Genomic DNA, 27,617 nt, shown 5'->3' on the forward strand with positions numbered 1-27,617 from the left:
ATAACAAGCCAGTGTTGTTGACTTTGTATATCACTTAGTCCACACTTTGGGGGCTTACATCACTGTTATTCAATAACCACACGGGTGCTGCAACTTAACAATAAACAGGTATTTACTGGAGGAGGGTAGTCTCAAGACTGGGGGTACTGAGGCATGCGCAAAGCTTATATACAGGTGTGGTCACTGCCGGTACTATAGTATACAGGAGCTGTAAAAGTAGTTCTGTCTTAAAGGCACATACACTACAATTCCGCCCCTTTTTAGATTAGTAGTACCCCTAATATTCAAATAACAATTAACACTTTAACATGTACATTAAACAACAATAGTCCATTCATAGATTCAGTCTTTGGGGCGGCTTCCTGACCCTTTCGGGATAGCGCCTTTCCTGAGGTTCTTGTTCTTGGTGCAGAGGCGATTCTGACCCCTTTTCATCGGGTAGTTCATCGGGTTCCACTGCTACTGGTTCTGAGGTAGATGCTACCGGTATGTCGGGTTCATCCCCAGGTACTCGAGACATGGGGTTCACGCGTTCCTGTGACGCTAAGATCTGATCGGCGTGGCGTCTCACAATGTTCTCCCCGACATCCACTGTGTACATTAATGGCCCCTGCCTTGTGCATATCGTTCCGGGTTGCCATTTCTCTGTTCGATAGTCACGGGCCAAGACTGGTTGCCCTACATTGAAGCTCCTTATCGGATTCTAATTGATGTGCTGGAATTGTTTGTGTAGTGTATGTACCTTTTTAAGAGCCCCTGTGTACTGTAATACCAGTAGTGACCACTCGGGTATATAAGCCTGTATAGCGTCTTGTATCTTTTAGTTCACCTCCAGACTTTGTTCAGTAAACACCTGTTAAACCAACTCCTGCATTCCGTGTCTCCATTAACACACGGATACAACAGTGGCGACGAATTGGAAATGGACTTACCTGCAATTCGGCAGCACCTCCAGGAGATCGATTCCTCAGACGAAGGTCGAAGAAAAAAAAACTGTGGTTTCACCAGCTAGCCGGGCTGGTGGCAGGTACTGCACTAATCCTTTCTGGACGGCAGGCTGGGGCTCGATAGGGTGGCTCTGCAGCGGGGCCGAGCAGCGAGTCGGAAGGCGGAGGCAAACAGAGACGGAGGGTGGAGCACTCGGGAGACGGCCGGCGCTGCAAAGCAGGTCGGCGTTCGGACCAAGCAGAGGGAGGGAAAAGCCCCAGAGAGTCCGGCGGGAATGAGTCTCCAACTATTAAAAATATCTGTGTAAATAAAAACTGCGGAGAACAGCGTTGTCAGCAGCGGCGGGAAAGCACGGGAGACACCATTTTTTCTCAGCAGCGAAGAAAGGAAAGTGCAGGAGGTGCCATTTTTGATTTTCAGGATGCCTAAGACTGGCAATATTACTGCTTTCGATAGTGATATAGAGGATTGGACCACATATGTGGAAAGAGTGGAGGTATATTGCACAGCGAATGAAGTAGAGGATGATAAAAAGGCATCGGTACTTCTAAATCTGATGGGCGCAAGGACATACGGGCTGTTACGAAACTTAATCACTCCAGCCAAACTGATGGACAAGAATTTTAAGGAGATTGTTGATACCCTACAGGAGCACTTAAACCCAACACCGCTGCTGATAGTGGAACGATTCAAATTCTTCAGGAGGAATCAGCACAAGTATGAAAGTAACGCCGATTACCTCACCGAATTAAGAAAGCTGTCCAAGCACTGCCAATTCGGGGCAGGACTGGCAGATTCTCTCCAAGACAAATTCGTCTGCGGTCTCCTAAGTGAAGGAACACAGAAAAGGCTACTTTCTGAGAAAGATTTGACACTGGACAAGGCTTTCAGTGTGGCTGTATCATATGAAGCAGCAGCAAGAGGAGCTGCAGAGATACAGCAAAAGCCACAGGACTTTGGCACCCATTAAATGACACGGGGTTTCGAGAGATGTTATCGCTGTGGCAGATCCACCCATGACCAGAGGGACTGCTGGTTCAAGGACAAAGCATGCAGGCAATGCAGAAAGATGGGACACGTTGCACGTGTATGCCGATCTGGAAACAAAAAATCCACTGACAGAAAGAAAATCCACTGACAGAAAAAAAATCAATAAGGAAAAGTACAGAAAGGTACAAATGATGACTGACAGTAGCTCCGAAGACCAGAAGAACGATAGCGACTCCGGAAACAAGAGACTAAGCTGTCTCAAATTACATAATGTAATTGCCAAAGAAGATTACCAGACCATTTGGGTTACCCTCACGATAGCGGGGTCCCCAGTTGAAATGGAGCTAGATACAGGATCAGCTCTGACCGTCATAAGTCGACGGGATTACGAGCGGCTATTTCCGCATATACCTTTGAAAGACACATCCATTGTCTTGAAGACATATACGGGGCAGAAAGTATACACCAGAGGGAAAATAAGGGTGCCTGTTGTATACAACGGCAAGGAAATACAGAAGTTGTATTTATACGTTCTGCAAGATGGTGGTCCACCGTTGTTGGGACGTGAATGGATCAGGAAGATACTTGTAGACTGGCACTCCATTCAGGCACTGACGGTGACCAGTAAGAAAAAAAATGATAATGACGTCATACCTGAATGATTAAAAGACATCTTGGCTAATGCCAAAGAAGTGTTTCAACAGGAACTAGGAACCTTGAAAGGCGTCACCGCCTCAATAAAAGTGGAAGATGCGGCAATTCCCAAGTTTTTTAAGGCAAGGCCGGTGCCATACGCAATTCGCCCAGCAGTCGAGGCAGAGCTGGAGAATTTGGAAAAAGCAGGCGTGTTATCCAAGGTAGATTGGAGCAAGTGGGCAACACCTATCGTCCTGGTCATGAAGAAAATGTTGAATAATTATAAATATGAAGAACAGAGAAAAATTCGCATCTGTGGGGACTTCAAGGTGACTGTAAACCCAGTCCTTCACACTACAGTATCCTCTTCCGAGGATAGAAGATATTTTCGCCTCACTATCCGGAGGGAAACGTTTCACCAAAATTGACTTGGCACAGGCATATCTACAGATGGAGGTTGAGAAGGCCTCTAAAAAGTATCTCACGATAAACACACACAAAGGCCTGTACCAGTACAATCGACTGGTTTTCGGAGTAGCATCAGCTCCAGCTATCTGGCAAAGAGCTATGGAGCAAGTCCTGCAAGGGATTCCGGGGACTCGATGCTACCTAGACGACATCCTTGTAACAGGAGAAAACGACAACGAGCACCTTGCCAATTTGGAGCAGGTGCTCACTAGGCTGAGAGAACGGGGCCTACGAGCAAATCGCCCCAAGTGTGAATTTTTCCAGAAACAAATATCATATTATGTCCATATAATTAACGAAGAAGGGTTGCATAAGTCACCTGAAAAAATTGAAGCGGTCATAAAAGCCCCAGCACCTGAAAATGTCTCACAATTAAGGTCGTTCCTGGGATTGATAAATTACTATCATAAATTTTTACCGAACTTGTCAACTATTCTGCACCCTCTTAACGCACTGCTACAAACGGGAGTAATTTGGAAGTGGAGCGAAGACTGTAAACGTGCCTTCCATAAATGCAAAGGCTTGATCACGTCCAAGGAAGTGTTGGCTCATTACAACCCATCACTGCCAATCAGACTGGCGTGCGATGCATCCCCTTACGGCGTAGGAGCGGTATAATCGCATAGATTCCCTGATGGCTCGGAGTGGCCGATAGCTTTTGCGTCACGCTCATTGAACTCAGCTGAGAGTAACTATGCCCAGATCGACAGGGAAGCACTCAGCCTGGTGTGGGGAGTGAAGAAATTCAACCATTACCTACACGGACAAAAATTTACCTTGTTGACTGACCATCAACCCCTCGTCTCCATATTCAACCCTAAAAAGGGCGTTCCCATTATGACAGTGCAAAGGCTACAGAGGTGGTCCCTTTTCCTAGGGGCACACCAATATGACATAGAATACAAAGGATCAAAACAGCATGGGAATGCTGACGGTTTATCGCGCCTACCGTTGCCAACGGTAGAAGAGGCACCTACAGTGGACCCAGTGGAGATGTTCCACTCGACCATAGTGGAATGTCTACCAGTAACAAATTCTACCATTTGAAAAGGAAACGAGAAATAACCCGACTCTCTCACGAGTCTATGATTTAACGGTGAAGGGATGGCCAGCACATGGTGAACCACTGTTGCCAGCATTCTCGCAAAGAAGAGAACAGCTGTCAGTGTGCCGAGGAACCTTGATGTGTGGATCCAGAGTGGTGATTCCACCCAAACTCCAGGATAAAGTGCTAAAGGAGCTTCATGAGGGGCATCTGGGTGGAGTGAAAATGAAGAACCTAGCCAGAGCGTTTGTGTGGTGGCCAGGTATCGATGGAGACATCGAAGAAATGACCAAGAGCTGTCTAGGATGCCAGAAGGTCCAAAACGCCCCACCACAAGCCCCTCTACATCCATGGGAGTGGCCCTCATCTCCATGGCAAAGGGTACATATCGACTTTGCTGGTCCAATTATGGACTCCATGTTCTTAATCGCGGTGGATGCACACTCCAAGTGGCCGGAGGTAATAAAGATGTCCACCACCACCACGGAAAAAACCATCACAGTATTAAGGACCATATTTGGCAGGAATGGGCTGCCTGAACAGATCTGTTCTGATAATGGACCGCAATTTGTGTCCGAAGAATTCAGGAAGTTCTTAAAAAACAATGGGGTTAAGCACTACACGTCCGCCCCATACCATCCCGCCACCAATGGATTAGCTGAAAGGTTTGTCCAGACCTTCAAGAAGGCCATAAAGGCCATGGGTAATGAAGACATAAATCTACAACATAAGGTAGATAACTTCTTGTTTGCGTACAGGAATGCAACACGTGGTTACAAACCAAACTCCCGCCATGATGTTTTTCAATAGAAGACTAAGATGCCGGCTGGATTTGATCAAGCCAAACATCAGAATGGATGTAGAGAACTGGCAATTTCAAGGCATGAATGAAAGGCCAACTAGAACTTTCCAGATAGGTCAACAAGTTTTGGCCTGGGACTACCGTACCGAGAAATGGCAGCCTGGAACTATTTGCACACGACTAGGACCGCTGATGTATACCGTGGACATTGGTGAAAGCATAATAAGGCGCCATGCTGACCAGATCATCGAGTCATCCGAAAAGGGACAACCTACACCACAACTCTATATGCCTAATGATGAAGCAGAGATATCCATAGTATCTACCTCCGATCCGGTGACACTGGAACCAGATGAACCAGACACTGGCATTCAAGCCGAATCGACCTTGCCAAAAGAACCTACTACACCACCGAGGCGTTATCCGGACCGAGTCAGGAAGCCTCCAGAGAGACGAACTTATAATTGATTAACTGCAGCAAATGTGTAGATTATTGTTCTTGTAAACATGTTAATTACTGATTACTTAAACTGTTACATTACAATTCCTCCCCTTTTAGATAATTAGTACGTATGTACCTTAAGAGCCCCTGTGTACTGTAATACCGGTAGTGATCACTCGGGTATATAAGCCTGTATAGCGTCTTGTATCTTTTAGTTCACCTCCAGACTTTGTTCAGTAAACACCTGTTAAGCCAACTCCTGCATTCCGTCTCTCCATTAACACACGGATACAACAGTTTGCCCTCAACATTTCTTCGCACAATTGGTCTGAGCAAGTCCAGACGAGATCTCAACCTTCGGTTAAAGAACATCATGGCCGGGGTCTGGTTGGTAACTGCATGTGTCGCGTTTCGGTAGGCTAATAAGAAATTGTCCATCTTATGCTGTAGTGGAATTTCATCGTCGCACATGGCCTTGATCGCCTTCTTAAAGGTTTGTACGATCCTCTCAGCCAATCCATTTGTGGCTGGATGATACGGGGCGGATGTATAATGCCTTACCCCATTCCTTCTCATAAATTTTTGGAACTCGTCGGACACAAACTGTGGTCCATTATCAGAGCAAATCTGCTCTGGCAAACCGTTTCTGGCAAATATGGTCCGTAGGACTGCAATCGTTTTCTCTGTAGTGGTTGAAGACATTTTTATCACCTCAGGCCACTTTGAATGAGCATCCACTGCTATTAAGAACATTGAGTCCATGAATGGACCAGCGAAATCAATATGCACCCATTGCCATGGAGAGGAGGGCCACTCCCATGGGTGTAGAGGGGCATGTGGTGGTGCATTTTGGACCTTCTGGCATCCTGAGCAGCTCTTAGTTAGGTCTTCGATTTGTTGATCAATTCCCAGCCACCACACATAAGCCCTAGCAAGGCTTTTCATTTTCACTCCCCACAGATGACCACCGTGTAGCTCATTTAGCACTCTCTCCCTTAACTTGGGTGGAATCACCACTCTGGATCCACACATCACTGTCCCCTGGCATACTGACAGCTGTTCCCTTCTGGATGAGAATGCTGGCAACAGTGAGTCGCCATGTGTTGGCCAACCCCTCACCGTCAAATCATATACCCGAGACAGCGTCGGATCATTGCGGGTCTCCTTCTCTATATCCGCGTTCGTTACTGGCAATCGTTCAATTATTGACGAATAAAATTTCTCTAGGGTCCACTGCTGGTGCTTCCTCCACAGTAGGCAGTGGCAGGCGCGATAGCCCCTCAGCGTTCCCATGCTGTTTCGTGCCTTTATATTCTATTTCATATTGATTCGCCCCTAGAAACAGGGACCATCTTTGCAACCGCTGTGCAGTCATCACTGGAACGCCCTTCTTAGGATTAAAGATGGAGACAAGTGGTTGGCGGTCAGTCAGCAAGGTGAACTTCTGCCCATGCAGATAGTGGTTGAATTTTTTTACTCCCCATACTAGGCTGAGGGCCTCCCTGTCAATCTGGGCGTAGTTGCGCTCGGCTGAGGTTAGTGACCGAGACGCAAAGGCTACTGGCCTCTCCAACCCGTCTGGGAATTTGTGTGACAGCACCGCTCCAATACCATAGGGTGATGCATCACACGCCAACCGAATTGGTAGTGCTGGGTTGAAATGGGCCAACACCTCTTTTGATGTGATCAATTCTTTACACTTCTGGAAAGCTCATCTACGTTCGTCATCCCACTTCCATGGTACCCCTGTTTGCAGTAGGGTGTTAAGCGGGTGTAATACCATAGACAAATTTGGTAAGGACTTGTGGTAATAGTTTACCAGCCCGAGGAACGACCTCAGTTGTGACACATTTTCCCGTGCTGGAGCCTTGACTACTGCCTCGATCTTTTCAGGGGACTTATGTAACCCCTTCTCATCGCTGACGTGGCCACAATACGAGATCTGTTTCTGGAAAAACTCGCACTTGTGGCGATTAGCTCATAGCCCATATGCCTTTAATCTGGTGAGCACCTTCTCCAAGTTGGCGAGGTGATCACTGTCATTTTCGCCTGTGACCAAAATGTCATCCAAATAACACTGGGTCCTTGGAATCCCTTGCAGGACCTGAGCCATCGCCCTTTGCCAGATAGCCGGAGCCGAGGCTACTCCGAACACCAGCCGGTTGTATTGATAGATACCTTTGAGTGTTAATCGTAAGGTATTGTTTTGAAGCTTCTTCTACCTCCATTTGCAAGTACGCCTGGGCTAGATCAATTTTGGTGAAGCGTTTACTTCCAGATAGCGAGGCGAAAATATCCTCAATTCGTGGAAGTGGATATTGCACCGTGTGAAGGACTTGGTTCACTGTCACCTTAAAATCCCCACTGATGCGGACCTGCTTTGGTTCCCCAGGCGTATTACTCAACGACCTCTTCATTACAGGAACGATGGGTGTAGCCCACTCGCTCCAGTCCACTTTGGACAGTACTCCTGAACGTTCCAACCCTTCCAGCTCTGCTTCAACAGCTGGTCTGATTGCATAAGGCACTGGTCTGGCCTTAAGAAACTTTGGGCTTGCATTTTCCTCTATTTTAATCGTTGCTGTTATGCCTTTTTGTGTTCCTAGTCCCTCCTGGAACACTTCTTTTGCGTCAGTTAGCATTTTTGACAGTTGTCCAAGTGTGACTTCGTCATCCTTTTTGGCCTCAACCTTCAGTGCCTGTGTGGAATGCCAATCTAATTGTATCTTCCGGATCCATTCACGTCCTAGCAGTGGTGGTCCTCCATCTGGCAATACATATATATCCATTTTAGGTATTTCCTGGCCTTTATATATCACTTTCACCCTTATTTATCCTTTGGGGTAGACTTTTTGCCCCGTATACGTCTTCAAGACAATCTCTGTAGCTTTCAAGGGTATATGTGAAAATAGCCGCTTGTTGTCCCTTTTGGTTTATGACTGTTAGGGCTGATCCTGTGTCCAATTCCATTTTCACTTGGACTCCGTCTATCTTGAGTGTAACCCAGATAGTCTGGTGATCCTCCATTTCGGTTACCTTATGTAGTTTCAGACAACCCAGCTCCTTGCTTCCGGAGTCTGTGTCACTTTTCTGTTCGTCTGAACCACTGTCCATCACCTGGTGTACCTTTTTGTACTTCTCCTGTGGAGATTTCTTACTGTTGGTTTTCTTCCCAGACCTGCAGACTCTTGCTATGTGTCCTGCTTTCCCACACTGTCTGCACACTTGGTCCTTGAACCAACAATCTTTCTGGTCATGTGTTGTTCTGCCGCAGCGATAGCACTTCCCTGTTCCATAGGACATTTCATTGGTGCCATATTCTTGCGGTCTCCATTGTATCTCTGCAGCGTCCCTTGCGGCTGCTTTGTGTGATACTGCCATACTGAAAGCCTTGTCCAGTGTAAGATCCTTTTCTGATAGAAGCCGTTTCTGGGTTCCTTCACTTTGTAGCCCACACACAAACTTGTCCCTTAACGTATCTGCTAGTCCCACTCCAAACTGGCAGTGTTTCGATAGCTTGCGCAGTTCCATTGCGTACTCAGCATTGCTTTCGTCTTTGTGTTGGTTCCTTTTATGGAACTTAAATCGTTCTGCTATCAGCAGCGGTGTGGGGTTTAAGTGGTCCTGTAGGATTTCTACTATGCTTTCGAAATTCTTGTTCACCGGCTTCTCTGGGGTTATTAGATTTCGCAGTAACCCATAAGTTTTTGCACCCATGGAATTTAACAAAACCAGTGCTTTATTAGCATCTGGCACTTCATTCGCCCTGCAGTACACCTCAATACGTTTCACATATGTCACCCAATCTTCGACTTCATTGTCGAACGTAGAGATACTGCTACTCTTCGGCATCCCTGGGTGTGATTTAACTGTCAAAAATGGCGTCTCCCATGCTTTCCCTTCTTCTCCGCTGGCACACAATGGCGTCTCCCGCGCTTTCCTTCCTTCCCGCGCTCGCCCTTCTCCGCTGCGGCTTCTAATAATGGCGTCTCCCGCGCTCTTCCTTCTCCGCGGCTCAATGGCGTCTCCCGTGCTCTCCCTTTTCCCCGCGGACCCTGTTCGGCCCGTGAGCACTGGCTGTGCTCTGCGCGTTCTTCTTTTTATTTTTTTATTTCTCGACGCTGCTCGGTCTTGAACCCGGCTGTTTCTTTACCCTCTCTCCGGTTTTTTTTTTTTTTTCTCGACGCCGCTCGGTTTTCAACCCCCAGCTGCGCCCTGTGCGCTTCACCCTCTGCCTTACCCCGCCGACGCTGCTCGGCTTTCTCTCCGCCGTCGGTCGGCTCCAGCCGCCGCTGTCCGGGAAGGGTCTACGCTGGACCTGTCGTCAGTCTCTTGCTGATCGTCATGGCTGGGGAACCAAGCCTGGCTCTCCACAGCCTCCCCTGCGATGTTCACTCTCTGCCTGACGACTGGGCGGTTGCTCGTGGTCGACGCCCGTGTTCCTGGCCTCGACTTTTTTTTAGTTGCAGGTAGATTCGAATCGACACTCGTCGCCACTGTTGGATCCGTTTTTCTGAGGGTATGCTGTTATTCAATAACCACACAGATGCTGTAACTTAACAATAAACAGGTATTTACTGGAGGAGGGTAGTCTCCAGACTGGGGGTACAGAGGCATGCGCAAAGCTTATATACAGGTGTGGTCACTGCCGGTACTATCGTATAGAGGAGCTGTAAAAGTAGTTCTGTCTTAAAGGCACATACACTACAGTAAGGACTTCATTTTCAAAGGTAAGTGGTCAATTATTTAAAATTAAAACATTTTTTCCACAGCTTTTTTACTTTTAAATACTTTAAAGCAAGGTAAGTTTACTTTTAGTCCCTTTTTATAAATATTTTTTTCAAAAATTTAAATTTTTGTTTGAAATAGTTATTTAATGTCATTCATAATTTATTTATAAAGTGTGATTTTTTAAAAAAAAATTTTGAAAGTAAAGTACAGTTTTACAGCCTCAGCATTTATACATTTTGACAGGTCTATCTGTCAAGACTTATGAATGGAGCATTCCCTGCTCTGATTGGCTGCTTGTTGCTCACATGATCCCAGGGGACGCTTCGCACTAACTACGCCCCTGGGACACACCAGCATAGTGCGCCGGCCTCTGGGACAGGCCTCAGAGGAATTCCACGCAGGCCAAGAGGTCAACTGCCGGCGCGCTAGGTAAGTGTAGGTCGGGGGCTTGCACCCGCGGGAAGCCCCCGACCTGAATTTCTGGGCCGATGAGTTGCTAGTCAAGGTGCTTGCTTTACTAGGCCAGAGCAAATTGAGTATGCTCATATTAAACCATGTGACAAACCATGTGATAATACATTACACTGCTTTACTCTTTAAAAAAAAATGTATGTATACCCCTCTCATATAACAAAACTATGGTCCCACATTTCCCAGCATTATATGTACCACAACAAAAACTCCTGGCTTTTTTTCATTTAAATGAACTACAAATCCAGTTTAATAACCAGTTTGCAGAGCCTTCTTGATCTTTTAAAGAAGGTTTTGGGGTTGAACCAATTTTCGGGCTGTTGTATTTTGATTCCAAACTCTGATCCTGTTTCTATCTCAGACTTGTTTGAACCTGGTACTTCAGTTACTGAAATCTGCACTGAATCAAACTCATGTATGAGTTTGTGATTAAGTGGTTCAAGATCACGTCTTGGTTCATCACAGAACCATAGAAAGTTACAGCACGGAAGGAGGCCATTTCGGCCCATCATGTCCGCGCCGGCCAACAAAGAGCTATCCAGCCTAATCCCACTTCCCAGCTCTTGGTCCGTAGCCCTGCAGGTGACCGCATCCCAAGTGTAAATCCAAATACTTTTTAAATGTGGTTAGGGTTCCTGCCTCTACCACCCTTTCAGGCAATGAGTTCCAGACCCCCACAACCCGCTGGGTGAAGACATTTCCCCTCAAATCCCCTCTAAACTTTCCCCCAATTATTTTAAATTTGTACCCCCTGGTTTTTGACCCCTCTGCTAAGGGAAATAGGTCCTTTCTATCCACTTTATCTATGGCCCTTATAATTTTATACACCTCAATAAGGTCTCTCCTCCGCCTCCTCTGTTCCAAGGAAAACAAACCCAGCCTATCCAGTCTTTCTTCATAGCTAAGATTCTCTACTCCTGGCAACATAAGAACATAAGAACATAAGAAATAGGAGCAGGAGTAGGCCAATCGGCCCCTCGAGCCTGCTCCGCCATTCAATAAGATCATGGCTGATCTGATCCTAACCGCCAATCCACTATCATAGAACCATCTCCTGAATCTAACAGAATTAGACACACGAAATAGGAGCAGGATCAGGCTACACGGCCCATGGGCCCGCTCTGCTACCCACAGGGCCATGACCGATCCGAATCTAGTCTCATGTCCAAATTCCTGCCCGCTCCCCGTAACCCTTAATTCCCTTTACTTCTAGGAAACTGTCTATTTCTGTTTTAAATTTATGTAATGTAGGTTCTACAGCTTTTTGGGGCAGCATATTCCATGGACCTACCACCCTCCGAGTGAAGTAGTTCCTCCTCATCTCAGTCTTGAAAGAGCAGCCCCTTATTCTAAGACTATGCCCCCTAGTTCTAGTTTCACCCATCATCGGGAACATCCTCCCCGCATCCACCCGATCCAAACCCTTCACAATCTTATATGTTTCAATAAGATCGCCTCTCATTCTTCTGAACTCCAATGAGTAGAGTCCCAATCTACTCAACCTCTCCTCATATGTCCATCCCCTCATCCCCGGGATTAACCGAGTGTACTTCCCCGGAGCGGAGAAACTACGCCATGTTCTTCGCAGCCTTCAACATGTCATCGATGACGACGAACACCTCGCTAAGGCCATCCCCACGCCTCCACTACTCGCTTTCAAACAGCCGCCTAACCTCAAACAGACCATCGTTCGCAGCAAATTACCCAGCTTTCAGAAGAACAGCGACCACGACACCACACAACCCTGCCACAGCAACCTCTGCAAGACATGCCAGATCATCAACACAGATACCATCATCACACGTGAGGACACCACCCACCAGGTACATGGTACATACTCATGTGACTCGGCCAACGTTGTCTACCTCATACGTTGCAGGAAAGGATGCCCCGGAGCATGGTACATCGGCGAGACCATGCAGACACTGCGACAACGGATGAATGGACACCGCGCAACAATCACCAGGCAGGAGTGTTCCCTCCCAGTCGGGGAACACTTCAGCAGTCAAGGACATTCAGCCTCCGATCTTCGGGTAAGCATTCTCCAAGGTGGCCTTCGAGACACACGACAACGCAAAATCGTCGAGCAGAAACTGATAGCCAAGTTCCGCACCCATGAGGACGGCCTTAACTGAGATCTTGGGTTCATGTCACGCTACATGTAACCCCACCTGATGCAGGGTCATCCAGACTCGAGTCGACATTGGCTTGTTCTCTCTACACAGATGCGGCCGGACCTGCTGTGATTTCCAGCCAAAAAAAATGTTTTTTGTCTGTTTTTTTGTTTTTCATACAGACCCCAGCATCTGCAATATTTGACCCCTTGTGACCCCACCTCATTGTTCTTTGATGTAATGTTTCCCTGACTGACCTGTTTGGACACCATTCACACCTTTGACTGCTGTGATTATCTCTCTGCCGAGGTGTGATAAATGGCAGTTGGAAAGGTTACCTGTAAACATCTGACATGATTCTCTGACTATATAAACTGTGTCTTTATGCATTTCTCCACTTCACCTGAAGAAGGAGCAGCGCTCCGAAAGCTTGTGATTTCAAATAAAGCTGTTGGACTATAACCTGGTGTCGTGTGACTTCTTACATTAAATAACCTGGTATGTTTAATTCCCAGGCATTGCCACCCTGCAGCCATGTTTCTGTAATGGCCACAAGATCATACCCATATGTAGTTATTTGTGCCATTAACATAGAAACATAGAAACATAGAGATAGGAACAGGAGTAGGCCATTCGGCCCTTCGAGCCTGCTCCGCCATTCAATGAGATCATGGCTGATCTTCGTCTGAGATCATAGCTGATCTTACCAGTTCAGTACCCCGTCCCCGCCTTTTCTCCGTAACCCTTAATCCCCTTAGCCTTCAGAAATATATCCAATTCTCTCTTGAAAATATTTATTGAATTAGCCTTCGCAGCCCTCTGTGGCAGGGAATTCCACAGGCTCACCACTCTTTGAGTGAAGAAATTCTTCCTCATCTCTGTTTTAAATGATTTGCCCGCTATTTTTAGACTGTGGCCCCTGGTTCTGTGCTCCCCGGCCATTGGAAACATTCTCTCTGAATTCAGCCTGTCCAGGCCTGCCATAATTTTATATGTTTCGATGAGATCCCCTCTCAATCTTCTAAACTCCAGTGAGTACAAGCCCAAACTATTTAATCTCTCTTCGTAGGTCATTCCCGCCATTCCAGGTATCAGCCTGGTGAATCGCCGTTGCACTCTTTCCATGGCAAGAACATCCTTCCGCAGATGGGGCGACCAAAACTGTACACAATACTCCAGATGCGGTCTCACCAGCACCTTGTACAGCTGTAGTAAGGTATCCCTATTCCTATACTCGAACCCCCTTGATATGAAGGCCAACATACCATTTGCCTTCTTAATCGCCTGTTGCACCTGCATGCTCTCCTTCAGTGACTGGTGCACAAGAACACCCAGGTCCCTCTGCACTTCCCCATCTCCCAATCTATTGCCGTTTAGATAATAATCTACCCTCCTGTTTTTACCCCCAAAGTGGATAACCTCGCATTTATCCACATTATAGTGCATCTGCCACGTATCCGCCCATTCCCCCAACCTGTCCAAATCGCACTGTAGCCTCCTGACATCCTCATCAGAGCCCACCCCTCCTCCTAGTTTAGTGTCGTCAGCGAATTTGGAAATATTGCATCCAATTCCCTGATCCAGATCATTTATATATATTGTGAACAGCTGGGGTCCCAGGACAGATCCTTGCGGCACCCCGCTGGTCACTGCCTGCCACTCCGAAAACGAGCCGTTTATTCCAACTCTCTGTTTTCTATCCGCCAGCCAGTTCTCTATCCACGTTAATACTTTGCCCCCAATCCCATGAGCCTTAATTTTGCATGATAATCTTTTGTGTGGAACCTTATCGAAGGCTTTCTGGAAGTCAAGGTACACCACATCCACTGGCTCTCCCCCATCTATTTTACCAGTTACTTCCTCAAAAAATTCCAGCAGATTAGTCAAACACGATTTACCCTTTGTAAATCCATGTTGACTCTGTCCGATCCTTTCCCCATTTGTCAAGTGCTCCGCTATTTTATCCTTAATAATGGACTCTAGCATTCTGCCCACAACCGATGTAAGGCTTACTGGTCTATAATTCCCTGCTTTCTCTCTACCCCCCTTTTTAAATATTGGGGTAACATTAGCTACCCTCCAATCCACGGGTACTGTTCCCGAGTCAATGGAGTTCCGGAAGATGATCCTTAGAGCATCTGCTATCTCCAGGGCCACCTCCTTAAGTACCCTAGGATGTAGTTTATCAGGCCCCGGGGATTTGTCGGCCTTCAGTCCCCTCAACTTACCCAGCACCATATCCCTAGAGATACTAATTTCTGTCAGCTCCTCCCTCTCATTAGTCCCTATGTTTGCCGATATTCCTGGGAGGTTATTTGTGTCCTCCTTTGTGAATACAGAACCAAAGTATGAGTTTAATTGGTCTGCCATTTCCTTATTCTCCATTATATATTCTCCCGAATCGGACTGCAAGGGACCGACTTGGGATTTTACCAGTCTTTTCCTCCTGATATACCGATAAAAGCTTTTGCAGTCTGTCTTTATGTTTGCTGCAAGTTTACTTTCGTATTCTATTTTCCCCTTCCTGATTAATCCCTTTGTCCTCTTTTGCTGTATCTTGTACTGCCCCCAATCTTCCGGTCTGGTGCTTTTTTTTGCCAGTTGATATGCCCTTTTTTTTGATTTTATGCTGTCCCTAATTTCCCTCGTTATCCACGGTTGAGTCACCTTTTTAGGTTTATTTTTGTGCCAAACCGGTATAAACATGTTCTGGAATTCTTCCATTCTATCTTTGAATGCTTGCCATTGTCTATCCACTGTCAATCCCCCCAGAAACACCACCCAATCAATCTTACCCAATTCCCGTCTCATACCCTCGTAATTCCCTTTATTTAAGTTCTGGACCTTAGTCTCTGATTCAATTTCCTCACTCTCCATCTCGACTGAGAGCTCGATTATATTATGATCGCTCTGACCCAAGGGGCCTCGTACAAGAAGATTGCTGATAAGTCCCTTCTCATTGCACAATACCCAGTCTAAAATGGCCTGATCTCGAGTCGGCTCCTCGACATATTGGTCCAGATAACCGTCCCGAAAACATTCCAGGAATTCCTCCTCCTCAGAATTTTTACTAGTTTGGGTAGTCCAATCAATATGTAAATTAAAGTCACCCATGATGACAGCTGTGCTCTTATCGCACGCTTCTCTAATTTCCCTTTTTATGCCTTCCCTCACCTCCATATTACTATTTGGAGGCCTATATATCACACCCACTAACGTTTTCCTCCCCTTGCTATTTCTCATTTCTACCCATACAGATTCCGTTTCATCCGAGTTAATATCCTTCCTTTCCATTGCATTAATCCCCTCCTTTACCAGCAATGCTACCCCACCTCCCCTACCTTTTTGCCGATCCTTCCTAAATATTGTATATCCCTGGATGTTAAGTTCCCCAGCCTTGCCCACCCTGCAGCCACGTTTCTGTAATCCCAATCAAATCATACTTGTTTACCTCTATTTCCACAACTAATTCATCCACCTTGTTCCTAATGCTTCTAGCATTAAGATACAAAGCCTTCAGGCTTGCTTTTTTCACACTCTCATTATGAATTAGTTTGGCCCTTTGTGTTTTTCTCCTTTGCTTATTGCTTCTCACCTTTCTACCATCTATTTCTGACTTCATATGACTTCCCTCTTTTCCACTACCTAGGTTCCCATCCCCCTGCCAAATTAGTTTAAATCCTCCCGAACCGCCCTAGAAAATATTACCCCGAGGACATCGGCTCCCTCACAGTTCAGGTGTAGACCGTCCCCTTGGTACAGGTCACTCCTCCCCAAGAACTGGTTCCAATGCCTCAAGAATTTAAATCCCTCTCCCTTGCACCACTGCTCAAGCCACGTATTTAGCTTATCTATCTTACTCTCTCTAAACTTATTAGCTCGTGGCACTGGTAGCAATCCAGAGATTACTACCTTTGAGGTCCTACTTTTCAATTTAGCTCCTAACTCCCTAAATTCAGCTTGTAGGACCTCCTCCCTCTTTTTACCTACATCGTTGGTACCTACATGTACCACGACAACTGGCTGATCCCCCTCCCCCTTCAGAATGCTCTGCACCCGCTCCGAGACATCCTTGACCCTTGCACCAGGGAGGCAACATACCATCTTGGAGTCTCGGTCTCGGCCACAGAAACTCCTGTCTATCCCCCTTACAATTGAATCCCCTATCACTATAGCCCTATCCCTCTTTTTCCCGCCCTTCTGTGCAGCAGAGCCAGTCATGGTGCCCTGAACCTGGCTGCTGGTGCCTTCCCCTGATAAGTCATCTCCCCCAACAGTACCCAAAACGGTAAACCTGTTTTGGAGGGAGATGACCGCAGGTGACTCCTGCACTACCTTCCTGCCTTTACCCTGCCTTTTGGTCACCCATTTACTGTCTGAGCTAGCCTTTACCTGCGGTGTGACCAACTCACTGAATGTGCTATCCACAAGATCCTCAGCATCGCGTATGCTCCAGAGTGAGTCCATTCGCAGCTCCAGCGCCGCCATGCGGTCCGCTAGGAGCTGCAGCTGGACACACTTCCTGCACACATAGTTGTCAGGGACAGTGTCCCTGATTTCCCACATGGCACAGGAGGAGCATGACACGGGTCTGAGCTGCCCTTCCATGACTTAACCCTTACAAGACCCTTTTATTTACTATGATTTAGCTTAATTATTGAATTCTACTTAGAATAAGTTTGTGAAAGTACTCACCAACCAGTCACCTACCTGTTTTCTGGTGTTGTATTTTCACTGCCGCCTCCTGTCCTGGAACCTTTTCCACCTAGGTTAGGCTCCTGAAATAAAATAAATTGAACCTACCTTAACTCGTCTATTTTGTTACAAATGCTACGTGCATTCAGATAGAGAACTTTCAAAGATGTTTTGTGACACTTAGTTCCTGCTTTTGCCCTTTTTATTGCTTTACCTTTTACTCCATACCTTCTACCCCTTCCTGACATGCTCTGGTTTTTAATTTCCCCACTGCTACCTAGGTCTATGACCTTCTCTGTTGTCATTTTTATTATTTGCTCTCTAGGAACCTCCCCCCCACTAGTTAGTTTAAAGCCCTCTCTACAGCCCTAGTTATATGATCCGCCAGGACTCTAGTCCCAGCACTGGCCAAGTGAAGCCTGTCCCAACGGAACAGCTCCCTCCTGCCCCAGTACTGGTGCCAGTGTCCCAGGAAGCAAAACCCATTTCTCCCACACCAGTCTTTGAGCCACGCATTTAACTCTCTAATTTTATTTGTCCTAGCCAAATTCGCTCGTGGCTCAGGTAATAATCCAGAGATTAGTACCCTTGTGGTTCTGCTTTTTAATTTGGCCCCTAGCTGCTCAAACTCCCTCAGCAGAACCTCCTTCCTTGTCCTATCTATGTCGTTGGTACCAACATGGACCACGACAACTGGATCCTCCCCCTCCAAGTTTCTCTCCAGTCCAGAGGAGATGTCCTTAACCCTGGCACCGGGCAGGCAACACAGCCTTCGGGACTCTCGCTCTCGGCTGCAAAGAACTCTATCTATCCCCCAAACGATACTATCCCCTACCACTACAACATTTCTTTTAACTCCCCCCACTTGAATGGCCCCCCGCTCCACGGTGCTGTGGCCAGGTTGCTCATCCTCCCCGCAGTCCCTGTTCCCATCCTCACAGGGAGTAAGAGCCTCGAACCTGTTGGACAAGTGCAAGGGCTGCGGTTCCTCCAACACTACCTCCTGGATCCCCGTACCTGCCTCACTTCTAGTCACACCATCCTGACCCTGGCCACGCACTACATCTGAATTAATTAATCTAATTGGTGTGACTACCTCGTGATACACAGAGTCCAGGTAACTCTCCCCCCTCCCTGATGTGTCTCAGTGTTTGAAGCTCGGACTCCAGCTCTTCAACACGGAGCCGGAATTCCTCGAGCAGCCAGCACTTACTGCAAATGTGATCACCGTGAGCATCAATGGTGTCCACCAGCTCCCACATATTGCAGCAGCAACACATCACCTGATCTCCCATTCTATGTAATTAATTAAATTTATTAATATTATTCTTAAAAACCCTCTGCCCTGATTCTAGATGGTGAATACCACACCTTAGAACCTATAAACCAAAGAGATTTAAGCTTCAAAAGGGAGAAATACTTACCAACCAATCACTTACCCGCTTTCTGGTGACGTCACACTTGGATTACTTTTTCCCTCTCTCCTTCCCTCCGAGTTCCCAGACTGGAGACTGGTAGGCCTTACCTGGTCTCTGGGACTTTTATAGCCCCGCTGCTGCCGCTGAGTTCCCACCGACGCACATCCTTGTAAATCTCCTCTGTACCCTCTCTAGTGCAATCACATCTTTCCTGTAATGTGGTGACCAGAACTGGATGCAGTACTCTAGCTGAGGCCTAATTAGTGTTTTATATAGTTGAAGCATAACCCCCCTGCTCTTGTATTCTATGCCACAGCTAATAAAGGCAAGCATTCCATATGCCTTCTTAACCACCTTATCTAATTGGTCTGCTACCTTCAGGGATCTGTGGACATGCACTCCAAGGTCCCTTTGTTCCTCTACACTACTCAGTGTCCTACCATTTAATGTGTATTCCCTTTCCTTGTTGGTCCTCCCCAAATGCATTACCTCACACTTCTCCGGATTGAATTCTATTTGTCACTGTTCTGCCCACCTGACCAATTTATTACTTTCTTCCTGCAGTCTACAACTTACTTCTTCAGTATCAACCAGACAGCCGATTTTAGTATCATCTGCAAACTTCTTAATCATAACCCCTATATTCAAGTCAAGATCGTTGATATGTACCACAAAAAGCAAGGGACCTAGTACTGAGCCCTGCGGCACTCCACTGGAAACAGCCTTCCAGTCACAAAAACTTATTTTCATAGCAGAGATCATTTGATCTATATGAACACCTTGGATGTTATCACCAATTTCAACCAAATATTTCTTGGTTCCACCAACCTCTACTATGGTTCCTACATCCCACATGTGTGAACTCGACTTTCCATGGGGACCGAGAACACGAACATACTCGTTTTGTTTGAAACTGTGTTCTCCAAATGCCACTTCTGAAAGAAGAATTTTGCAGAGTATCTTTTCTGCTATTAGCCCTGGATCTGTTCTGGGTTTTTTGTTGTTTTTGTTTTCCTCTCCCAGGAGATTACATGGCTGTGGGGGGGTGGGGGGGTGGGTGTTAAGAAGAGTCTAGTCATGATGCTTCAGCCATCATGGGGTGTGGGGCAGGCTTGATGGACCAGCTGGCCTTTCCTGCCTGTTGACTTCATGTTTATATCCTTTACCACCTTGAGCATGAAATTCATCAACACTTTTCTTTGGGTGAAGGAGATGGAAAAGGGGTGCAGACATTTGTAATTAAAAGGAAATTATGTTGAAATAACTACCTTGGTTCAGTCATTGGCTCAAATGTCACTCAAGTGAAACATTGTGCACAGTGTAAATGCAGCCATTTTGAGGTGTGGTAATCCTAGTGAGGCCCAGAAGCTGTGTGTCTGTGGTAAACCACTGTATTGTATATTGCCACCTCTGGGTGGCGCTGTGTATGGAGGCATGCCTCAGCTGACTCCACCCACCACTGTGTGGGTTTCGTTCAGATTTGTTCAGTCACTCACGAAGAAGCATGGTCTCTTCTTAGCTAATAAAAGCCTTATTCATCTCTTCTTTCGACTCATCATCTCTTCTTCGACTCATCACCTTTTATGAAGTAATTGATAAGCGTATCAATTTTATTAGCTAAAAGTTAAATGGCGACACCTGAGGAGCAACAACAGCAACGGATACAGCAGACATTGCTGAGAGCCCTCAGACCACCACGCCTGGACCTCGACCCTCAAGATGTGGGTGCATCAGCCAAGTTTGAACACTGGCTGAGCTGCTTTGAATCCTTCCTCGCAATCTCACAGGTTACAGAGGAGGATCACAAACTGAAAATTTTGACCGCCCAGGTGAGCCATCAAGTATATATGCTAATCCGGGACTCTAATACGTACGTGGCGGCCCTCGAGCTACTAAAAGGGCAATATACGCGCCCAGTGAACACAATTTACGCCCGACACCTCTTGGGATCCCGCAGGCAGCAACCGGGAGAATCGGTAGGGGCATTTGCACGGGCGCTACTGGCACTCTGCAGAGACTGCGATTGTAAAGCGGTAACGGCTGTGGAGCACGCGCAGGGACTCGCCTGTGATGCCTTCGTCAGGGGCCTCCAGTCAGACCACACCCGGCAGAGACTGCTAGAAAGCAAGGAACCCGACCTGAAGACGGCCATTGCCCTTGCGCTCTCGTTAGAGGAGGCCCACCGAAACCTCGAGGCATACCCCCGTAACGGCGCCGAGACATGGCAATCGAAACCGTGGGACACGGGACCGCCGCCCCCGGCACCAACCGCTGCAGCGACCCAACCGAGACAGCAGCCTCCGGTAAGAACTGCTTCGATGCCCAGTAACCAGGCCCAAAAATGCTATTTCTGTGGCCAGTTAAAACATCCCAGAGCGCACTGCCCAGCTAAGACAGCTACCTGCTCGGGCTGCGGGAAGAAAGGCCATTACGCTAACGCCTGCAAGGGGAAGCCAGCCAGCAGCGCAGCGTGCGGGCCGTGGGAGCAGCCATCTTATCCGCCATTTTGTGTACCCCCGGCCGCATGGCATCCGCCGCCATCGTATCCAACGCACTCAACCGCCATTTCGTCACCGGAACCGACCACCGTCTCGGCGGATGACTATAGTGACTCACTAAGCCACATACTGGCCTCCGTGACGCTGGATCAAGGCCACCCTCACCATCTATCCAGCTCCATGATGGATATCGCGGTAAACGGCCGCGCCACCAGTTGCCTGATCGACAGCGGGAGCACAGAGAGTTTCGTCCACCCCGACACGGTACGTAGCCACTCCCTCACGATTCTGCCAACGCACCATCGCATTTCTATGGCGTCCAAGTCCCAGTCAATGGACATCAGCGGCTATTGTGTGGTGACCCTGTCAGTAGGGGGCACTGAATATCAAAAATTTAAACTGCTAGTCCTGCCCCGTCTTTGCGCTGCCGTCCTGCTAGGGTTGGATTTTCAGTGCCACCTTAAGAGTGTCACACTAGCATACGGTGGACCCCTCCCCCCACTCACAGTCTGCAACCAACAACTTTTAAATCGCCCGCTGCAAACCACCTGCAGCCTTTCCACATTAAAAGTCCCCCCCCCTCCCCTGTTCGCTAACCTCACCCGCGACTGTAAACCCATCGCTACCAAAAGCAGGCGGTACAGTGCCGGGGACAGAGCTTTTATCAGCTCTGAGGTGGAGCGGCTCTTGAAGGAGGGCATTATCGAAGGTAGCACTAGCCCCTGGCGAGCCCAGGTTGTAGTCGTTAAAACCACTGCAAAACGCCGCATGGTAATCGACTACAGCCAAACCATAAACCGGTACACCCAGCTGGACGCGTACCCCCTCCCTCGCATATCTGATATGGTCAATCAGATTGCGCAATACAAAGTATTCTCCACCATCGACCTTAAGTCAGCGTACCACCAGCTGCCCATCCGCCATGAGGACCGCCAGTATACTGCCTTCGAGGCAAACGGCCGCCTCTACCACTTCCTTAGGGTCCCCTTCGGCGTCACCAACGGGGTTTCGGTCTTCCAAAGGGAGATGGACCAAATGGTTGACCAGAACGCGCTGCGGGCAACCTTCCCCTATTTGGATAACGTCACCATCTGCGGCCACGACCAGCAGGACCACGACGTTAAACTAGCAAATTTCCTCCATACGGCCCAACGGCTGAACCTAACGTACAATAAGGAAAAATGTATGTTTCACACCAAGCGCCTGGCCATCCTCGGCTGCGTGGTGGAGAACGGAGTCATCGGGCCCGACCCCGACAGAATGCGCCCCCTAATGGAGCTACCCCTTCCCCACTGCCAAAAAGCACTGAAGAGATGCCTGGGGTTTTTCTCCTACTACGCCCAGTGGGTGCCCCTCTATGCAGACAAAGCCAGGCCCCTCATCAAAGCCACCTCCTTCCCCCTGACACCAGAGGCGTGTGCAGCCTTCACTCTTATCAAGAACGATATCGCGAAGGCCGCAATGCACGCGGTGGATGAGTCCATCCCCTTCCAAGTGGAGAGCGATGCCTCCGACTTTGCCCTAGCCGCGACCCTTAACCAGGCGGGCAGACCCGTGGCCTTTTTCTCAAGGACCCTCCAGGGCCCCGAGACGAGACACTCCTCCGTCGAAAAGGAGGCCCAGGCTATTGTAGAAGCGGTGCGTCACTGGAGGCATTACCTGGCCGGGAAACGATTTACCCTGCTCACTGACCAGCGTTCAGTAGCTTTTATGTTTAATAATAAGCAGAGGGGTAAAATCAAGAACGACAAGATCTTGAGGTGGAGAATCGAACTCTCCACCTACAATTATGATATCTTGTATCGGCCAGGGAAACTCAATGAGCCCCCAGATGCCCTATCACGTGGTACATGCGCCAACGCGCAGAGTGATAGGCTGCAGTCCCTCCACAATGACCTCTGCCACCCGGGGGTCACCAGGTTTTTCCATTTTATCAAATCCCGTAACCTGCCCTACTCCATCGAGGAGGTCAGGACCATGACCAAGAGCTGCCAAATCTGCGCCGAGTGCAAACCGCACTTCTATAGGCCGGACAGAGCAAGCCTGATCAAGGCCACCCGCCCCTTCGAACGCCTGAGCGTCGATTTTAAAGGGCCCCTCCCCTCCGCTGACCGCAATGTGTACTTCCTCAACATAGTTGATGAGTACTCCCGTTTCCCCTTTGCCATCCCTTGCCCAGACATGACCAGTACCACGGTCATCAAGTGTCTGAATGACATCTTCGCTCTGTTCGGGTTCCCCAGCTATATACATAGCGACAGGGGCTCATCGTTCATGAGCGACGAACTTCGGCAGTACCTGCTAACAAGAGGTATCGCCACGAGCAGGACCACCAGTTACAACCCCCGGGGGAACGGCCAGGTGGAAAGGGAGAACGCGACGGTTTGGAAGGCAGTCCTCTTAGCACTAAAATCTAAGGGCCTTCCGACCTCCCGCTGGCAGGAGGTCCTCCCTGCAGCGCTTCACTCCATTCGGTCACTGCTTTGTACTGCCACTAATGCGACCCCTCATGAGAAAATGTTCGTTTTCCCCCGGAAGTCTACATCGGGAACCTCGCTACCGGCATGGTTGACTTCTCCTGGGCCCGTCCTACTGCGGAGGCACGTGAGGACGCATAAAACGGACCCCCTGGTCGAGCGGGTGCACCTCCTACACGCCAACCCCCAGTATGCCTGGGTGACATACCCAGACGGGCGGGAGGACACGGTCTCCATACGAGATCTCGCACCCTCGGGTACCCCTGAATTACCACCGTTATCCCCCTTACCACTGTTATCCCCCACCACCCCTCCCAACCCAACCCCTGCAGACGGCATGCCAAAGCCCCAGGAATCTTCGCCAACCACCCAGACACCAGACCCGACGTCGGATGCTGCAACACCACCGCCGCCACCACGACGATCAGGACGTCAGACAAGGCCTCCTGATAGACTTAACTTGTAGTACCCTTCACCCCGCCGGACTTCACATTAAACAAGGGGTGAATGTGGTAAACCACTGTATTGTATATTGCCACCTCTGGGTGGCGCTGTGTATGGAGGCATGCCTCAGCTGACTTCACCCACCACTGTGTGGGTTTCGTTCAGACTTGTTCAGCCACTCACGAAGAAGCATGGTCTCTTCTTAGCTAATAAAAGCCTTATTCATCTCTTCTTTCGACTCATCATCTCTTCTTCGACTCATCACCTTTTATGAAGTAATTGATAAGCGTGTCAGTGTCCGCTCTTTGTATCTGGCCTTCCTGTTCACCTGGGGTTGTTGGCAGAGTTGCTGCTTCCTCAGATGGTGGAATCTAGTACAAGGGGCCACAATCTTAAAATTAACTCGGCCATTCAGGAGTGAAATCAGGAAGCACTTCTTCGCACAAAGGGTAGTGGAAATCTGGAATTCTCTTTTTTTCGCCCTCCACCCCCCCACCCCCCCCAACAGAAAAAAGGCACTAGCTGCTGCGTCGATTGGAATTTTAAAACTGAGATCGACAGATTATTGTTAGGTAAGGGTATCCAGGGATATGGATAAAAGGCGAGTAAATGGAATTGAGGTGCAGATCAGCTGTGATCTAGTCGAATGATGGAACAAGCTGTTGAATGGCCTATTCCTGTTCTATGTTACAGTGTCAGCTGTGGCTCAGTGGGTAGCACACTCGCCTCTAGGTCAGAAGGTTGTGGGTTCGAGTCCCACTCCATGGGACTTGAGCACACGAAGCTAGGCTGACACTCCAGTGCAGTGCTGAGGGAGTGCTGCACTGTCAGAGGTGCCGTCTTTCGGATGAGATGTTAAACCAAGGCCCCGTCTGCCCCCTCAGGTGGACGTAAAAGATCCCAGCAGGAGAGTTATCCCTGGTGTCCTAGCCAATATTTATCCCTCAACCAACATAACAAAAACAGATTATCTGGTCAAGTGACTACACTTCAAAAGTACTTCATTGGCTGTAAAGCGCTTTGAGACATCCAGTGGTTGTGGAAGGCGCTATAGAAAAGTTTTTTTTCTTTCTATGTAAAATTCCTCCATGGCCTTGCCCCCCCTTCCTCTCCTTTCTGTAACCCCCTCCATTCTTACTGCCCTCTGCGAACTCTGCATTCCTCCAACTCTGGCCTCTTGTCCATGCCCCCACTTCCTTCATCCCACCATTGGGGGCCGTGCCTTCAGCTGTCTAGGCCCTAAACTCTGGAATTCCCTCCCTAGAACTCTCCACTTCACTCTCCTCCTTTTAAGAAAGTTCATAACACGTACCTCGTTGACCAAGCATTTGGTCACCTGTCCTAATTTCTCTTTCTTTGGCTTGGTGTCATTTTTTTCCCCGATTACTCTCCTGGGAAGCGCCTTGGGACGCTTTACTATGTTAAAGGCGCTATATAAATGTAAGCTGTTGTTACAAGTCTGTCAACTTCCATTTGCAACAGATTGACTGTAGTCCACTGTCGTCCTCCTTGCTGTTTGATGAAGAAAAAGTAAAGGAATGCTTTGAAAGGGGGTGGGGATGGAGGTGATGGGAGAATTGAGAGGCATATTCTCACTGTTCATCGAGTAAACTAAAAGACTCGCTAGAACAAACTAAGACTTGCTAAACCCTATAGGACCTGGACCTGTACCAACTCTGCAGTATCACCCTGCCCCCACAGACACTTCCTGTGGGAAAGTTCTCGGCCTATTACCTCGCTGGCATGTTTCAGATCACAATGTGGGTGCAGACCCATGTGCCATCATTCCATGGTGAACCATGCTGGAATATTACTCAACAAGGCAGCACTTGAGACTGTGTCCCTCAACAAAGTGAAAACCGCTAGCTTAGAATATTGTGGTTGTTTGCCAATATGTGTGCGACTTGAGATAACAACTCTTCCTCCTTCCATGCCACATTTGTTGAAATTCTCAACAGCCATAGAAAAGATGTTTGTGTGTTTTGGGGAACAATTAAAAGGTGGGAAATCTGTATATAAGCAAAATCCGCAAACGTTAGTTGTAACTGGGCAATAAATGCGGCATTGCCAGCTTCACCCATGTCCCAAGAACAAATTTTTAAACTGGGGATTGATTGTAGAAATTGTCAGTTGTTAGGGGGAGTGTGGGGACTGATTTTACTGGATATTGGTCATTAAAAAATGAAGACCAAACTGGCAACATATATACATGCAGTAGAGTGCAATAAAATGAAGAAGCTGCATTTAATGAAGTGCTATTGGAGAGGCCTGAATACTTAATTTTTGATGATTCCAGTAACAGAAATGATTAGCACAGTACCAGGTTACTTGAGTTTTGAAGACTGGGTTTCCCAGTGCAGCAGACACTAACATGCCCAAGAGTAAATGCGTGCTTTCATCGCCCTAGGTGGTGCCAGTATTTCACTGAGCTGTACGAATTGTGTGTTGTGTGCAATTTGCCATGCTCATTGCAGCATATAAACACTGAACGGTTGGCTATTGGGCTACGTCCGTTGAAAGAAGGGAAGTATGTTCAGCATAAAGGACTCAACCCTTTTTATGTTGTGCATTTATTTTGGGGGGGGTGGGGGGAAGAGAGTGGAGAAAACACCTACCTGAAGACTCTGATGCACATTATGGCTCTAATTACTGTAATAAAGAATCTAGCTGTTGAGTCGGTGGGAGATGAATCACCTATCTGATTAGTCGCAAATGTCTTGCTCCTACAGTCTACTACTTAGCAAGTCTGTTGCTTTCTGTAGAATCTACCCACTCATAAACTCCTACATTGTCCTTGCCTTTCAGTCAGGATGCCTTCATGGAGTCACTCATTCCAGAGATGCACTGACACTTTTCATACTACCAATCGTACACTAACCTATTGCCACTTTTCAGGCAGGAGTTGGAGAGTGGAATCATTTAATGTTTTTTGTTTCTCTAATTCACATTTATACTGTTGATTTCAGGCTCCAATGGTTTACAGATCCCTTTCAACTGTTTCCTCCCCCCCCCCCCCAGGAAGGCGTGAAAGATCCCATGGCACTATTCGAAGAAGTGCAGGGGAGTTTCTCCTGGTGTCCTGGACAGTATTTATCTCTCGACCAACATCTAAAAATCAGATGAACTGGCCATTACTTCATTGCTGTTTGTGGGACCTTGCTGTGTGCAAATTGGCTGCCATGTTTCCTACATTTTAGTGACTACGCTTCAAAAAGTATAAAGCTGGCTGTAAAGTGCTTTGGGACGTACTGAGGTCATAAATATCGATATAAATGCACGTTCTTTCTTTTCTCTACTTATTTTTTTTTTTAAAGTGCTGCCGTGCTTCTGCCTCGGGAGGGTTACCAGTGAACAGCAACAACTTGCATTTATTTAGTGCCTATTAATGTAGCAAAATGCCCCAAGACACTTCAGAGGTGTAAGGGAGGGTGGGAGAAA

The 27,617-nt window shown here is 47.8% G+C and overlaps 1 protein-coding gene across 1 annotated transcript in view; it reads left to right on the forward strand.

The window, feature by feature from the left end:
* Positions 1-27,617, forward strand: part of rgl1 (ral guanine nucleotide dissociation stimulator-like 1) — a 428,494-nt gene that overhangs the window by 28,043 nt on the left and 372,834 nt on the right. The window lies entirely within an intron of this gene.

Source organism: Somniosus microcephalus, chromosome 3, assembly GCF_052327205.1.
Source record: "Somniosus microcephalus isolate GS21.2 chromosome 3, FLI_Smic_1.0, whole genome shotgun sequence".
Classification (NCBI taxonomy): domain Eukaryota; kingdom Metazoa; phylum Chordata; class Chondrichthyes; order Squaliformes; family Somniosidae; genus Somniosus; species Somniosus microcephalus.